This window comes from Hyaena hyaena, unplaced genomic scaffold (assembly GCF_003009895.1).
Source record: "Hyaena hyaena isolate Hyena2069 unplaced genomic scaffold, ASM300989v1 scaffold_38, whole genome shotgun sequence".
Classification (NCBI taxonomy): domain Eukaryota; kingdom Metazoa; phylum Chordata; class Mammalia; order Carnivora; family Hyaenidae; genus Hyaena; species Hyaena hyaena.
Genome location: NW_024080670.1, coordinates 5,095,334 through 5,110,758, shown reverse-complemented (window position 1 = coordinate 5,110,758; position 15,425 = coordinate 5,095,334). Strand labels below are relative to the sequence as shown.

General features: G+C 46.4%; 1 protein-coding gene across 7 annotated transcripts in view; it reads left to right on the top strand.

The window, feature by feature from the left end:
* RALGPS1 (Ral GEF with PH domain and SH3 binding motif 1) overlaps window positions 1–15,425 on the top strand; it is a 272,375-nt gene that overhangs the window by 701 nt on the left and 256,249 nt on the right. The gene's annotated exons all lie outside the window — the stretch shown is intronic.

The window sequence follows — 15,425 nt, the reverse complement described above, 5'->3', positions numbered from 1 at the left end:
GGGGTTGGGTGGGCGCGGGAGCTTTGGGCTCTCTGAATATTCTGGAGGCTTCGAGGGTTGCCGCTGGGCCAGAGGGGCTGGCCAGGCCTGCCTATGCTTCTCCTGAGGCTGCCTTGGATCTTAGCTCGCCCCGGTTATTAGGCTGTGCCACGCTGTGCAGTAAGTGGGGCGCGTCGTTTTTCACGATCTCAGGGGCTTTCCGTGGGCTGTTAGAGGGGGGCATGCCTCGATTGGGGTCGGTGGTTGGCATTCATTCGATGATCAGAAATGTGTTCGAGAAATGTTGCTTGCTGGAAGAGTAGTTGGCGTGAAGCTTGAAGGGTCCTGGTGCCAGATGCTGCTGCAGATCTTCCCGATGGGAGTCTCCGAAAGACTGACATGGCAGCCTGGTGAGGGGGAAGAACGGGAATGAGGGTTCAGAAGCTTTTGCCTCTGTGTAACCCCCGGAGAGTCTTTCACCTCTCTGAGCTTTGTGTCTTCCTTTGCAAAAGGAGCATCTAGCAGTGTGCAGCCTGCTTTGTGTGCCTCCCAGGGGGCTTGTGAGGATAGGATGGAAAAATGCTTACTGAGCAAATCACGGGCCAAAGTTATGAGTCTCCCTCCTCTTTGCCAATGGGGAGGCTGGATTCAGGACTGGGAGATTAAAGAGGAGGGTATTTCTAATTAGCAGGCCGTTTTCTTGTTTGAGTTTGGGATGAGGTTTATGGCAGAGAGTGCCCAAAAGACTCAGTCCTATCTTGGATGGATCATGACTTGGATTAAGGCCACTGAGGGAGCAATGGCAGGTGGAAACAGAGGAACATTTAATTGTTTGCTGACCTTTAGACCCCAACCCCAGCGAGGACTCTGAGCTGGGTCATGAGGCTTAGGCTTGAGCCTTAGGGAATTTCTCCTCCCCATCCAGGTAGGAACTCTGCTTTTACCACATTCCAGAAGGAAGACACTACAAAGAAGGGAATGTGAGGATTTCAGTGGCTTCCTACAGGGGCAGAGAGAAGAAACCAAGATGAGAGGGCTCCCTCCTATCCAGAAGATGTCCTGTGCCCGTGTGTGTGACTTTTTGGTGCACAGCACCTCTACTCACTAGCAGTTTGAGCAAACTGTCATTTCTCCTACCTGCATTGCAGGAGAATGAGGCTTCTGCACTGGCCTGCATTTTTCTTTACTTTAGGAGGTATGGAACTTTGGAGGCCGGCCACTGTGGTGCTGGCCTCTCTGGCTACCTCTCTCCTGGGTGGTGGTGGCCCAGTGGCATCACGGGAATGGCATCTTAGGGATGGGTCCTTACTGGGGCCTGTGCTTGTGTGGCCCCAGAGGGCCTAGAAGCTGCATGTGTGAGTTGTCCCTTTCTGTCCTGGCAGAAACTGTGCCAGTGATTCTCAGAGATTGCTGCCCTCTAGAATACCATTGTGCTCTGTGCGTTAAAAGGAAAGCCCAGACTTGGTGTGGCCCACAGAAGTTAGAACATGTGTTGGATAATGAGGGGATCCACTCTTTGAATTGCTTATTATTGGAGTGACTGTACCCAAGCATCAGAGACAAACTTCATCAATAGAAAATATTGAACCCGAAGCTCTCTGCGATATGGCCCCAGTCTACCTTTTCAGATGGATTTTCCTCTTTAGTACGGAGGATGAAAGCTCTGGCCTGGAAGCCAGGTCTGTGTTGGAAGCCTTACGCACCAACTTCTCAGCTTCTCAGAGCTTTGTTTACCTTCTTTGTGAAACAAGGATAATCATGTCCACGTAGAGAAGTTGGAATAAATGAGACAAGGTATCTGAAAGCACCTGATATGGTAGGGTCTGTTTGTCCCCTCTCTGTCCCCTCATCTTTCAACACAGCAGAACAGCATGAGGCATGTAAGGAGAGCAGGACTGGTAATTCTGAGGCCTTCACTTCTTGTGTAGCCTTGAACAAATCTCTTTGCCAGACCTCCATTTTCTAGGCTGAGTGAGGATGGTGTGAGACTGTGAACATCAAGGGTGGTGTTTGCTCTGGCATTCTCATCAGCATGTTGTCGTATTTTCCTGAAAGGCAAGAGGGAGGAAATTAATGACCTGCTGCTTAGTTCTTTAAAAAAAAAAATCTGTCTAGCACTTTGCCTAACATGTAGTAGATGCTCATTAAATACAGATGAAGGGGTTTAAGAAGAACCGTGGCACATTGTCCCTGCTGCTTATATGTATGTTGTATCTCTATCTTCTGAATGCTGTTGATTTATTTGCAAAAACATATTGCAACATTAGTGAAGTTGGTGAACCTCAGCGTGAAAGACCAAAGCTGTTTCACGGTCCTGTTTTACCACAAATTAAGTTCATCCAGGCTTTGTTCATAGCGTATATACTTCTTCACAGTTGCAGTTATATGTATATGAGCATTTGGAAGAGGACTGGCAAAAAGTGTTTTTTTTTAATTGTGATTTTAATCTTATTTTTATAAGAAGTAAAAAAAAAGTCACACATGGCTTCTCTTTTTAAAAGCAGGTAGTTCATGGGGTGCCTGGGTGACTCAGTCTGTTAAGTGTTCAGCTCTTGGTTTCGTCACAGGTCATGATCTCGTGGAATTCATGAGTTCAAGCCCCATATCAGGCTCTGCACTGACAGTGTGGAGCCTGCTTGTGATTCTCTCGCTCTCTCTCTCGCTCGCTCTCTCTTTCCTCCCCCCACCCCCGCAGTCTCTCTTACTCTCAAAATAAATGAATAAACATAAAAAAAAGGCAAGTAATTCAAAAGGGAACAAATTATAGAGGGTCTTTCCTGCCTCCAGCTGCCAGTCCTTCTCCCTAGAGCCAACTACTATTACCATTTTCTTGTTTAGTATATATTCTTTTTCTTACACGAAGAATAGTGTCTGTACATACTCTTTCTCCTTCATTTATTCACTTGATTTGTTTGGGAAATTATCCCAACACTGGAATATGTTCCGGTTGGTACATATAGTTCCTTCTTAATAAATGTTTTTGCCTGATGTTGTGAGCAGGATTTTTTTTAATGTTTTATTTATTTCTGAGAGAGAGAGAGAGAGAGAGAGACAGACAGACAGCGTGAGCAGGGGAGGGTCAGAGAGAGAGGGAGACACACGGTCCAAAACAGGCTCCAGGCTCTGAGCTGTCAGCACAGAGCCTGATGCTGGGCTCGAACCCACGAACTGCGAGATCATGACCTGAGCCGAAGTCGGACGCTTCGACTGAGCCACCCAGGTGCCCCTGTTGTGAGCACAATTTTGTCCATGTCCCCCCTGCCCTCCCCATGATGTTTACTCAATGATGGTTAGCGGTCATTGTTTAGAAGAATAACAAGAGACGTCCCTTGTTCTTTTCTTGGAAACAAATGGCTTTGGTCCCATTGAACAATAGACTACAGGCAATCCATGTATCTGGATGCAGGGCAGATGACAGAAAGAGAAAGGAAAAGGGATCTGTTTACTAGTGAATGAAAACTGACTTTCCATTCAGCCCTTGATTCAAAGTTCAGCTGTTACTCACTGGCTGTATGACTTGGGACAATTTACCTAATCTTTCTGCATTTCATTTTCCTTATCTGCAAATGGAGAATGATAATAAAATCTGCCTTTTAAGGTTTTTGTGCGGAGGAAATGAGATCATGCATACGGAGTATTTGCAGCAATAGCAGGTCTTAGTAGATGCTCAAGAAGGGGTAGCTGCCATAGTATTAATAACCTGGAGTAGCCTCTTTTGTTTTTTTGTCAGTAGATATTTACTGGGCAGTTGAGACTGAGCTGTGGACAATGCCCAAAGTCCTTGCCCTTGAGATGCTCACATACTGTGTAAGGAGACAGATACAGAAGTCACTGATTACCCAACAGTTATGGTGGGCCCAGCGTTGGGGTGGTGAGCAGTAGGGGAGTCATGGGGGCAGGAAACAAGGACTTCTCCCCGGGTGATTTGGGAATGGCTTCCCAGGTCAAATATCCCCTCCTTTGTGAAACCTACTCTGTTCTTCTAGGCACAAGTGGCCACTCTTATTTGTACTCCCTTGACTTTCATTGTGTGTCTGCCTTGATCAGAACACGCACTGTGTAATGGCATGCATCACTTTATGTCTGGGGTTCCTCCCCACACAGGGAATCTCTCTTGCTGCCTTTGCTGCTGAGTCTTCAGGGTAGGCTCTTGGTGTATTGGGATGTACCTCTGGACCAACTGAATGTTGGCAAGCTCTTATTGACAAGTCATCAGTTTTCTGGTGAAACCCAGTTTCTGGGCTCTGTTCCTTCACTTTCTAAGTACTTGGGTGCTGACTCTGACAGGCGTGTGTTGTGCCATATACTAGCTGTAGGCTTTGGATGTGGCTGGTGATACTTGTCCAAAAAGTCTCAGAGGTGGGAGAGGAAGAACTATTTGCTCCAGAAGCTCCAGGACAAGATGGGGAAGCAGAAAAAAGGACAGCTCTAAACATGACCTGCTGGTACTTGCTGAAGCCCACCTTGGCTTTCCTCAGAGTATGTCTTCTCACCCTTCTCTGGGGGTGAGGCTGTGGAGGAGTAGGCTCCAGGGAGCAGGGTAGGTGGTGTGTAGATTTTGACCAGGGGAAGTGGACAGTTGGTCAGGTTGGCATCTGTGAGGGGCATCCTGAGGGCATTTCTAGGTCCATTTTCTTTTTTTTTTTTTCTTTTTTTTTTTATTTCTAGGAGAGAGAGAGAGAGAGAGAGCCTGAGCAGGGGAGGGTCAGAGAGAGAGGGAGTCACAGACTGAAACAGGCTCCAGGCTCTGAGCTGGCAGTCAGCACAGAGCCTGACGCGGGGCTCGAACCCACGAACCGCGAGATCATGACCTAAGCGAAAGTCGGCCGCTTAACCGACTAAGCCACCCAGGCGCCCCTCTAGGTCCATTTTCTTAAAAAGAGAGGTGGCCTTACTTCCTTTATGTGGCCACTCACTCACCAGCCTTGTTGGGTTCCTGCATTGGGCTAAACCCTTTGCTGGCTGCTGGGCATGTATGGAGATGAAGGAGTTGTGTCCCTGCCTTTGAGGAGCTCATAATTGGTGGAGGAGCCACATGCAAACAGAAGGTGACCAGAAGGTGACTGACTATGACAGAAGATCTCAAATCACAGGGCCAAGCAGATTCATGCTCTGGAGCCAGGCAGACCTGGGTTCAAATTCTGGCTCTTCCACACACAAGGCCTTGGGCAAGTGTCTTCCTGTCTGTGAGTCTTGGTTTACTGATTTGTTAAATGGGGTTAGCAGTGTTATCTAACTTAGGACTCTTGTTGAAGATTCACTGAAATGATGCAGTGGAATGTTTAGCCTGGTGCCTGACAGACAGCTGATGCTTACAGACTGCTCACATGTCATCTGTGATTCTTTGAGAGCCCTGAGAAGCACCTCTCTGGCTGTTTTCTCTGGTTTCTAGTGTTGTGGTAATGGTGCTAGTGGGGTGGTGAAGGTGGTGGCCATGGTGACTGAGAAATCAGCTCTGAAATCACGAAGTGCTCAGGGAGTCCTAGCGACACTCCTCATAGGCCCTGTTGTCCCCAAGCTATGGGTTTGTTGACAAGTGGTTCCCCTCCCTTTTTTTACACAAGCTCTTCTCAAAGGTAGCTTCCAGCCCAGCACCATTGTGAGCACCTTTTCTTCATTGGATCACCTGCACTGATCAATTCCACATCTTTTCCCCAAGGGAAGGCATAAGCCAGGCTTGTTTCACATGCTCTTCTGGAGGAGAGCAGAGGCCATAAAGACCCAGAATGACAAACGGTCCCACAGTTTTTCTGCAGAGCTTTTGAATCCATTATGTTCTTTGCAGTAGCTTTATCTCCTGATATCAGAGCTTAAAGTACAAACTCTAGAATCAGGCCAATGTGGGTTTGGGTCCGCCAGTCACAACCCTGGTTGCTTTGGTCAAGTGACCACTCCTCTGTTTCCTCATTGATACAGGAAGTGTGATGGTATGGGAAATAAGCCACTGACCCGATCAAAGGAGGGATGCAGAGACTCTGAGCTCAGTAAAGTCAGGTTTCAATTCAATGTTCTTGCACAAGCGAGTGTCTGATGGGCGGGCACACTCGGGGTGGTTACAGCAGACAGTTTATCGCCTAACGTGCAAGTCCCTCCCCTGAGTTCTCATTGGCTGAGCGCTACAGAGGTTACAGCCTTACCCTGAAGTCACCTATGCCCGTGTAAGGCAAAAAGTAGTCTGACTGGAACAAATGTACATTTCCTGAGCGACACAGAGACTCTCAGTCCCTCCTTTGTTCTTTGGCACATGCTTATTGCAAAGCCTGTGAAAATAAGCTTGCAACATGGAGAAGGGAAGAAGAATCCGGAAATGAAGTGTCTGAGGGTTTGGGACTCCATTGTGGGCTGGGGGGTGGGATTCACACATATGTCCAATAGGTTGTAATGTAATCCTATTGTCAACTAGACAGCACAGCTTTTATTTGGTGTTTTTGAAAATAAATCATCTCCCTTACTTTTCACAGTGATACTTACCTCCAAATGGTTCCTTACAGGCTTCAAGGAGATGATGCAGAATGGGGCTCAGCATAGTGTTCACACATCATGAGCACCCACTGGATGTGAGCTGGAATCTCTCTTCACCCATTGCCAGAGGGTTTGCAGAATGCTTTTTTGGGGGATATTAATCGGCTGTCTGTGGAAGTTTTGTGAGTTATCGCACAAGGAATATGTCAAAACTCAGATGTCCTTGGTGGCAGGGGCTAGTAGGATCATCTAGAGTGGCAGGAGAAACTCAGCGTGTGGTGGGACTGCGGATGCACGCGTGTCCTCCCACAAAAGCAGTTGGCTGTTGGTGAGGGAGGGAGAGGACGGACTCGCTGTGAGGGTGGGCCCTGTCTCAGGCTGGTCCAGGAAATGAAGGCTGGTGTCCCAGGTTCTTTCTGTTTCCTTGTTCTGTGACTCCACTTTAAGTAGAGGGTCTTTAATATGGACAGATGACACATTATGTTTTTCCTTTTTAAAATTTAAGTATTTTTAGGGTCCCCTGGGTTGTTAAGCGTTGGACTTCAGCTCAGGTCATGATCTCACGGCTCATGAGTTCAAGCTCTGCTTCTGGCTGGCTCTGTGCTGACAGCTCAGAGCCTGGAGCCTGCTTCGGATTCTGTCTCTCTCTCTCTGCCCCTCCCCTGCTCACGCTCTGTCTCTCTCCTTCAACAATAAATAAACATTAAAAAAATTTAAAAAGATTACGATTTAAATATTTTTATTACACGGTTTTATTTTAAGGTGAAGATAATTACTTGACTAATCAGAAGAAATTTAAATATTTGGCCTCAACAGTCAGATTTCTTTGGAAATCATCTTCTTAGAGATGAAAGAAAGACTGATGAGTATAATTAAATTCGTGTTTATTGGATATAATAATTCTCACCCACTCTTGTATAAGCTTGATAATTAGGTCAAGAGAAGTCTGTGCTTTTGATACATTTCTGGGTAATTAAATATTTATGGAAAACAAGTTAATAAATCCAGGAGAATACTCTCTGTCTCTTTTTGTGGCACTAAAGTTTGTTATGTGGACTTGGTGACCTTGACCATTTTGAGATATTTTTTATTGTGTGTCCTTTCTGTAGCTGTGTTTGGATTTGTTTTTCCTCTGAGCAACCATGCCTCCAACACTTCGGCCCACTAGCATTTCTAAACTGTCCCCCACCAGGCTCCCACAGCACCCTGCTGTGGTGTGTAATAACACTGTGTGACTAATGATGGATGACTTCCTGGTAACCCCACCCTCCCCCGCCCTGCTTTTGTAGAGTAAGAGCCTGCATTTGTTCTTGCTGTGTCCTGGGCCCAGCCCAGGGCTAGTACGAGGCAGCCAGAGTGAGTTGTATGTTGTTCCCTCTGCTTCAAACCCTTCGGTGGCTTCTGATCTCCCTTAGAAAAAAGACAAGATCATAGCATGGCCTGCTTTGTCGTGTAACAGTCTGCTTTGTCGTGCAGTGTTGGTGATGCCTGTCTCCTGTGGTGCTGTCAGATCCTGGATGGGGCCGCTTTGCTCACCATTGGGTCTTTAAGGCCTGGCATAGCTTCTGGCACATAGCAGGTACCCCGTAAGTGTTTGTTGAATGAATAAATGAAGTAAATGGTGAGTGTCCAGTAACTGATTTGAATCTATGAAATGAGAACGTTACTGGATCTGAGATCCCTTCCTTATAAAATATCTCAACAGTTTACAAAGTCTCTTGACACCTGTTTTTTCAGGCTCATATTGATTCTTAAAAAGCCATCTTTGAGGTGCATAGGAGAAAATGGAAGCTCAGAGAGGCTTAACAGATGCCCAAGATGTAGCTGTGGGAGAAGCCAAGGGCTCCTCCGTTGTCTTTTCTTGCTCTCTCAAGGTGTGGATCCTGACACTGGAGGAGCCATAGGTGAGATAAGGAAATAGGGATTTACTGAAAAAGGTACTGTAATACTTTCTCTTAGGTTTAGTTATTTTAATTTCTGATAATGGAACTTAAGGAGTGCAATTTGCAGTGAGGCTTTTAACCTCTGGTTTCATCCTAGGGACTTCTGCCTTGTAAATGTCTAAAGTACAGTAATTACTAATGCGTGTGCTGATTGGTTGACAGCTAAGATTTGAATTAGTTCTTGTTGGGAAGCTTTGATAATATTCGAAGTTATTTGATGATTGATAGAGAGCATTCTCTTGCTATTTTCAAGCCTGCCAGGTTGCTCTAGTTAGCTTATTTTTCTACTTTCTCTTTGGGGATAGCTGCTACAGGGCTCTTCTGCAGTGAGCCCTGTTGTGGACTTTGCACTCGTCAGATTCAGTGTCAGTCCGCCCTGAAAGTGACAGGGCGTGGAGTCCACTCTTCCCACCTCGCAGCTGAGGGTGGGGACTGCCAGGGTTTCATACTCAGGCGTCCTGATTCTCCACCCAGCAAACCCTATGGACTTTAGCACATCCATTTGTACGTTGCACTTTCGCAACAACTTCCTGCAGGACATAAAACATTGCACGTAGACCATGTCCATGAAGAAGCATTTGTCTCTGATGAAAACCCCTGGATCGAAGTCCTTCGTCGAATTGGAGGAACTAAGGCCTGACTTACTTCATGTGCAGCTTTGGGGTCTGGTGGCGGTGGCTTTGGGGTCTTTTGGCAATATGCGTACTGGCTTCTTAAAGGCTAGAGATTTTTGGAACCTAGTTTTATCAATATAGCCAATATCCTTGTGGAACGGAGAAAGCAGCCTGGTATTATTAGAAAAATCACCGGATATGAAGCTAGAATGGGTAGAGTGTCAGTTTGTTCTGACTCCTGCTTTCCATAAAACAGGAACATCACTGGTGTGTGTGCAGCCTTTCTTCAGTAGGAAAGCCCCTGTTTTATATTTTATTTCATTTTATTAACTTATTGTATTTATTTTATTTCATATGTTTATTTTTGAGAGAGAGAGAGAGAGCAGGGGGACAGAGGATATGAAGTGGGCTCCGCATTGACAGCAGAGAGCCCAACGTGGGGTTCGAACTCAAGAACCGGGAGATCACAACTTGAGCCAAAATCAGATGCTCAACCAATTGAGTCCCTCAGGCACCCCAGGAAGCCCCAGTTTTAAAATCTGAGATTGCTTCATGAGGGTTGAGTCAGATTGAAGAGAGCTGGATGATATGAAAGTATGGTGCCAGCAACAAAAGGCAACCTTATTCCTTGTTCTTACCTATTTTCTATACCTCCCTGCCTATCAGACCATCTGTCTATCTGTCCGTCCATCCATCCATAATCCATCCAGTTCTGTTCAGGGTCTGCTGAGTGTGGGGCCACAGTACAGAAAGAGATGAGTCTGGTCCTTGCTCTCTTTTAACTCATTAACCTACAGCAAAGTTAAAGAAGTATAAAAAGCAGTACAAAAATGATAACAAGTATAGAAAACATTAATTGCAGCACTGACGATGGCTACAGAGGAGGAGTACAAGGTGCCTGCCGGCCGTAAACAGGGCAGCTTTACCGGCTGGGAAGGCCCGCAGCTTCCCACAGGAAAGGTTAGTTGGACTTGACCAGGTGAACAAGTGGTGGCTGCATGGTCATGGTCCCAGTTGGGACAAGGGCATGGTGAATTCCAGACCTAACGGAGAGCCAGTGTGGCTGGAGCACTGAGGGCGAGGGAGGCTCTGTAGTGTTCACACCCCGGTGGGTGGTGGTCCTGGTGCTGTTTTCTTGACCTGTGCAGGCATCCCCAACAGGCTCTGTACTTGCCGACTCCTGTTTTTCAGAACTCACATCTATCACCCAAAGCGTCTATTCCTGAGACAGTGCTTGTCGTGGCTTCCCGGAGAGCAGTTGGCTTTATTTTTATTGCCGTCAAGACTGGTTGCTTTCTTTGCTTCTTGATCTCGTTAGTGGTTTTCATTCCACATTTCCTGAGCTTGCACCTGGGCTCGGCGCTGCAGGCTTTGCCCTCAGGAGTCCACGGACCTGACACACGGGAGTAAAGAGATGAGGGCTGTGCTGGGTCAGGGACGTCAGGGACGGCAATTGGTGGAAGTGGACACTCATGGGATGGAACCAGACTCACAGGATCTTAAAGATAGATTTTCAGTTTCCCAGGCAGAGGGACACAGACAGAGGCCACAGATTGCAGAGTAACAGGAGCAGGAGAGAACATGCTGTGTGTCAGGAATGGTGAGCCGTGTGGCCTTGCTGGAGTGTGAAGCTCATGAATGAACATGGGGAGGAGAAGCTGGCAGAGGAAGAGGTCAGAGGTGTGGCTTATTTTATTACTATTTTTTAATGTTTATTAATTTTTGAGAGAGAGAGAGACAGAGTGTGAGCGGAAGAGGAGCAGAGAGCAAGGGAAACACAGAACCCGAAGCAGGCTCCAGGCTCTGAGCTGTTAGCACAGAGCCTGATGTGGGGCTCAAACCCATGAACTGTGAGATCATGACCTGAACCGTGAGATCATGACCTGAACCGAAGTCAGACGCCCAACCGACTCAGCCACCCAGGCGCCCCCGAAGTGTGGTTTAGAGTCAGTTCTCAGAGGGACTTGAAGGCAGTGCTTGGGAGTTCAGATGGTGTCCTGTGGCCAGCAGAGAACTGTTTCAGAGTGTCAGGAGGAGGGAATCACTGCCGGTTGTGACCTGGTGCAGAGGATGGTTGGTGTGGGGGAGCTGAGTGCGGGGTTGTTGCCTCTGAACTTGGCCATGGGAATAGAGAGGAAGGGGCAGGTTTGGGAGCAACTGAGGTGGAGGCCTCCTTTCTTGTAGACTTACTGGATGGGAGGGCAACATCAGGGCTTCTCACTTTAGTCATATTAAGAGCTGGGCCAGTTGCAGAGATAAGGAACATGAAAGGGGTATTGGGGTTGAGGAGGAGGAATTAGTGAATTCAGTTTTGGCAACAGCCAAGCTGAGTTTGGGAGGCCTGTGGGACAGCATCTCGGCAGCTAGCCTGCTTGTCTGGAGCTCAGAGAGAGATCTGGGCCCGAGCAGTGGTCCTCAGTCTGTGGAACATCAGGATCCTCAGTGGTGTTTGGGGGAGAGAGACTGGTCATCTGTACGTTGTAGAGTCTTCACAGGTCGCTCCGACGCCCTCCTGGTCAAGAGAGACTTGGGGTCATCCTTGGATAGCTGGCCCAGAGTGATAGGGGAGGGATGGGTCACCCAGGAAGTTTCTGCATAGTGGGCACAGGATCCTGGCTGGAGTGCTGGGGAGCACCAGCACGAGGGGTGGAGCACATGGAAGAGTCAGAGAAGGAGCAGGAGGAAGGTCAGTGAGGAAGGAGTAACATAGGAAGATGATGGTATGGAAACTGGTGGCTGGGGCATCCCCTCTCTGCTGGGCCTCTGCCCCTGAAGCTGGGTGCCCCAGGCTTCCCATTGACACTTGTATTTTCACTAATGTTGGAGACAGTCCAGCATTAGTTCTCTTTACTTCCGTGTGCAAAAGACCAAGGGATGCTCTTGGCTGCGGCCAGTGTCTCAACCCTTCCTCTTCCCTCAGACCTCAGGCTGTGCACCATGTCTGCTCTTGCTGCTCTTTTGGTTTTAAATCTCTGATTCCTGAAGCAGGAAAGTTGGGGCCCTGTCCAGCTTTCTGAGGTTCAGGATAGGTCTGCAACCTCAGTAGGAAGGGTGTGTGTCTAAATCCCAGGAATGGGAGCTATCAGAGCTCAGGGAGGAAGTCCTGGAAGATGACAAAACCATGCAGACTGGACTAAGGTGATGTGGGAGCCCCATGACTGGGGTGTGTGTTCTTGGTTCCCTATGTGTCCTGAGCTTGGGCAGGAGGTCAGAGCCTGGTATACAATTTTTAGAATTTACAGATGGGTGTCAGAGTTAGTGTACATGAGATTTACCCAGACTGCTCATGAAGGGCGTCCTATATTGACAAAAGTGGAAGTCCATTCCCCTGGTAGGCCTAAATGCCTGACAGAGGCCAGCTTACATAACCCCGTGAAGAGCCAACGAGAATCTGATGTATGATCCCACATGTGTCTTTAAGTAATACCCTGACCCAAAGACCTGGGAGTACAGGGCAGAGGCAGAGACCTGGTTGGCACTGGCCCTGGTGCTGAAAACCACAGCTCAAGAGTGCTGAGAAAGGATCAGGGATAATTGGAGGTGAGTGGCTATCCTTAATATCGGGGCCCACCACCCTGATACAAAGCCACTTGCCTCTCACAAAAGGAGAAAGAAAAAAGATTAATGTTCATTGAGTTAGAAAACCTCAATGCTTAGCAAAGAGAAGGGAGCAGATCAGTGGATGGGAGTACGTGTACCAGTACAGAACATAAAATGCTGTTCAGCTCTTGTGGGATAGAATATAGAGAAGTGGTTTAGAATATGGGCCTGACTGAGCTGGGTTCAAATCCTGCCTTTGCCCAAGGACTCATTACCACAGCCAGTGAATATACTCTAATTTATTATTTGAAGATACTCTTATTGACAGTGTCCTTAGGTAAGTTACCTGACCTTCTGGGGCCTCACTCACTAGAGTGAGTTTTCTCATGTTAAATGGGTGTGATAGCAATACCCATCTTAGAGAATTTTTGTAAGGACTCAGTGGTACAGAAAAGGTGCTTGACAAAGTGTTTGTCACAGAGTAATGGTTCAATAAATGACAGTAGTAATAGTGATGATGATAATACGATCCTTGCATGAGTACCTCTGCTGATTTCACTGGACTAAACCCCACCAATGTAGCACACGTATGATGTAAAGCACTTAAGCAATAATAGGCTCAGCTGTTGATCCTGGATCAGTAATTGGAGGTGGTAAGGACAAAATAGCACATTAGCTTTAGTTGTTAGTAATGGTATAGATTTGTATCACGTCTTCTATCTCTGTGAGTATTTTGGTGGATATTGGGGGAGGTGGCATTATAGATTATTTACCTTAATGTTTGATTGTTAATGCCACAGTCTCACTTTTATGACAAGGCTTGTTACTGAGTAGCCTTTTATTAAATGTTTTTTTGGAGCTCCGTTATAGGATCTAGGAGAGGTGGGTTACAGGATTCAGGTTATAGGGTAGCATGGGGGGAGAATGTTTCTTGAATGGATAAGATGAAAATCAATCAGTTGATCAAGCAATTAATTTCTGGCTCTTTCCAGGGAAGTCTACACATAGTAATAGTGACAATACCATATCTCCAAATGTTGGCAATTCCAATGAGGTAATCTATAAAACTTGGTAAAATAGTGATATTCATCTGGGAAAATAAGTTGGTAAAAACATTAAAAAAATTTTAGGGCACTGAAATGGCCTTCATTCCTCTGGTCCTTTTCATTTCAACAAATGTTTGAGTTTGTCTGCTATGTGTAAAAATAGTGCTAGACCCTTAGTTGGGGAATATAAAAATTGACATCTATTGGATATCTTTTGTGATATATATTCTCATATAACATTTATTTCTGTCCCTATGAGGGAGTCATTTTTGTAGTTTGGAATATAAGTGACAGAAAACTAAAATAACAAAGATATAAATAAGATAGAAATTTCTCTCTTATGTGGGAGAAGTCAAGAGATAATCAGCTCAGGGTAGGTATAGAGCCTACATGGTTAGGGACTTAGCTTCCTTCTATCTTGTTGTTCCATCATAAGGCTATCTTGGGAATGGCTTCTAAATCTGAAGTCACTTCAAGGCCTGAAATGGCTGCTGGAGTTCTAGCTTTTGCATCTGCATTCCAGCCTTTGAGGTCCACTTTCCAGAATTTGTGCATGATATTTCTTGCATCCCATTGGCCTGATCTTGGGCTTATGGCCACACCTAGCTGTAAGGGAGGTTGGGAAATATAATCTCTATTCAGGGAAGCCATGTGTGCATCTACAAACCAGAATTTCTGTTACGAAAGGAGACGAGGATGGTTGTTGGGAATGGTGAGGGGCTAGTCTCACCATTATTGGCCCCATTTAACAGATGTGGAGTCTCACAGTAGATCACCTTGATATATATGGCCTATAAATGATTGAACCTTCACAACTTATTATAAAGCAGTAATTTACTAATTTCATATGGTGCTTGGGTAAGAGCAGGAAAATAGACTCCTGGAAAAGAAATGATTTCTTTTTTTTCTTTTGAAGTTTTTTTTTTTTTAAATGTTTTATTTATTTCTAGGAGAGAGAGAGAGACAGCGTGAGCAGGGGAGGATCAGAGAGAGAGGGAGTCACAGACCGAAACAGGCTCCAGGCTCTGAGCTGGCAGTCAGCACAGAGCCCGACGCGGGGCTCAAACCCACGAACCGTGAGATCATGACCTAAGTGAAAGTTGGATGCTTAACCAACTAAGCCACCCAGGTGCCCCAAGAAATGATTTCTTTGCTAACATGCACAGGAGCTTAATTCATGAGCCACCAGGAGTTAACACAATAGCAAGGGAAGGAATGGTTATTACATTGTTGGGGCATTTGACTTTCAATGCCAGAAGGAATTGCTAAGCTTGACCACATAGAGTATTGGATACTCCATATGAGTTTGAGTTAAAGAACACAACCTGTAGTTAAAGATGGGAAGATGTGTACAGAGCTCTGTTATGCTGTCTAGGAGGGGTGGGTTACAGGATTCAGGTTGGGGCAAGTTAGGAGGGAGAACTTCCCCTGACTACTTTCTATCTTTTTGTATGTGTGATGCCTGAGTCAGAGACAAAGGACTTCACTGCTAGCATAAACATGAGTGTGTGTGTCTATTTCCCTTCTCCCACATTCTGTGGGGGTGATGCCATGGGCCCAGATGGATGGTGTGCTTCTGTGTCAGGGCCGAGAAACACTGAGCTGGGGCACCAGCTGCTTTATTCCAGGCACTTAGCAAGCTTGCTTTTTGGCCCTGAGGGAGATATTGTGTCATTCCTCAAGGTTGCCCACTGCAAGCACACCTAGGTTGGCTACACCTAGAAGTAAGGGAGGTTGGGAAATGTAATCTCTATTCAGGGAAGCCATGTGTCCATCTACAAACCAGAATTTCTGTTATGAAAGAAGCGGATGAAGATGGTTATTGGGAATGGTGAGAGGCC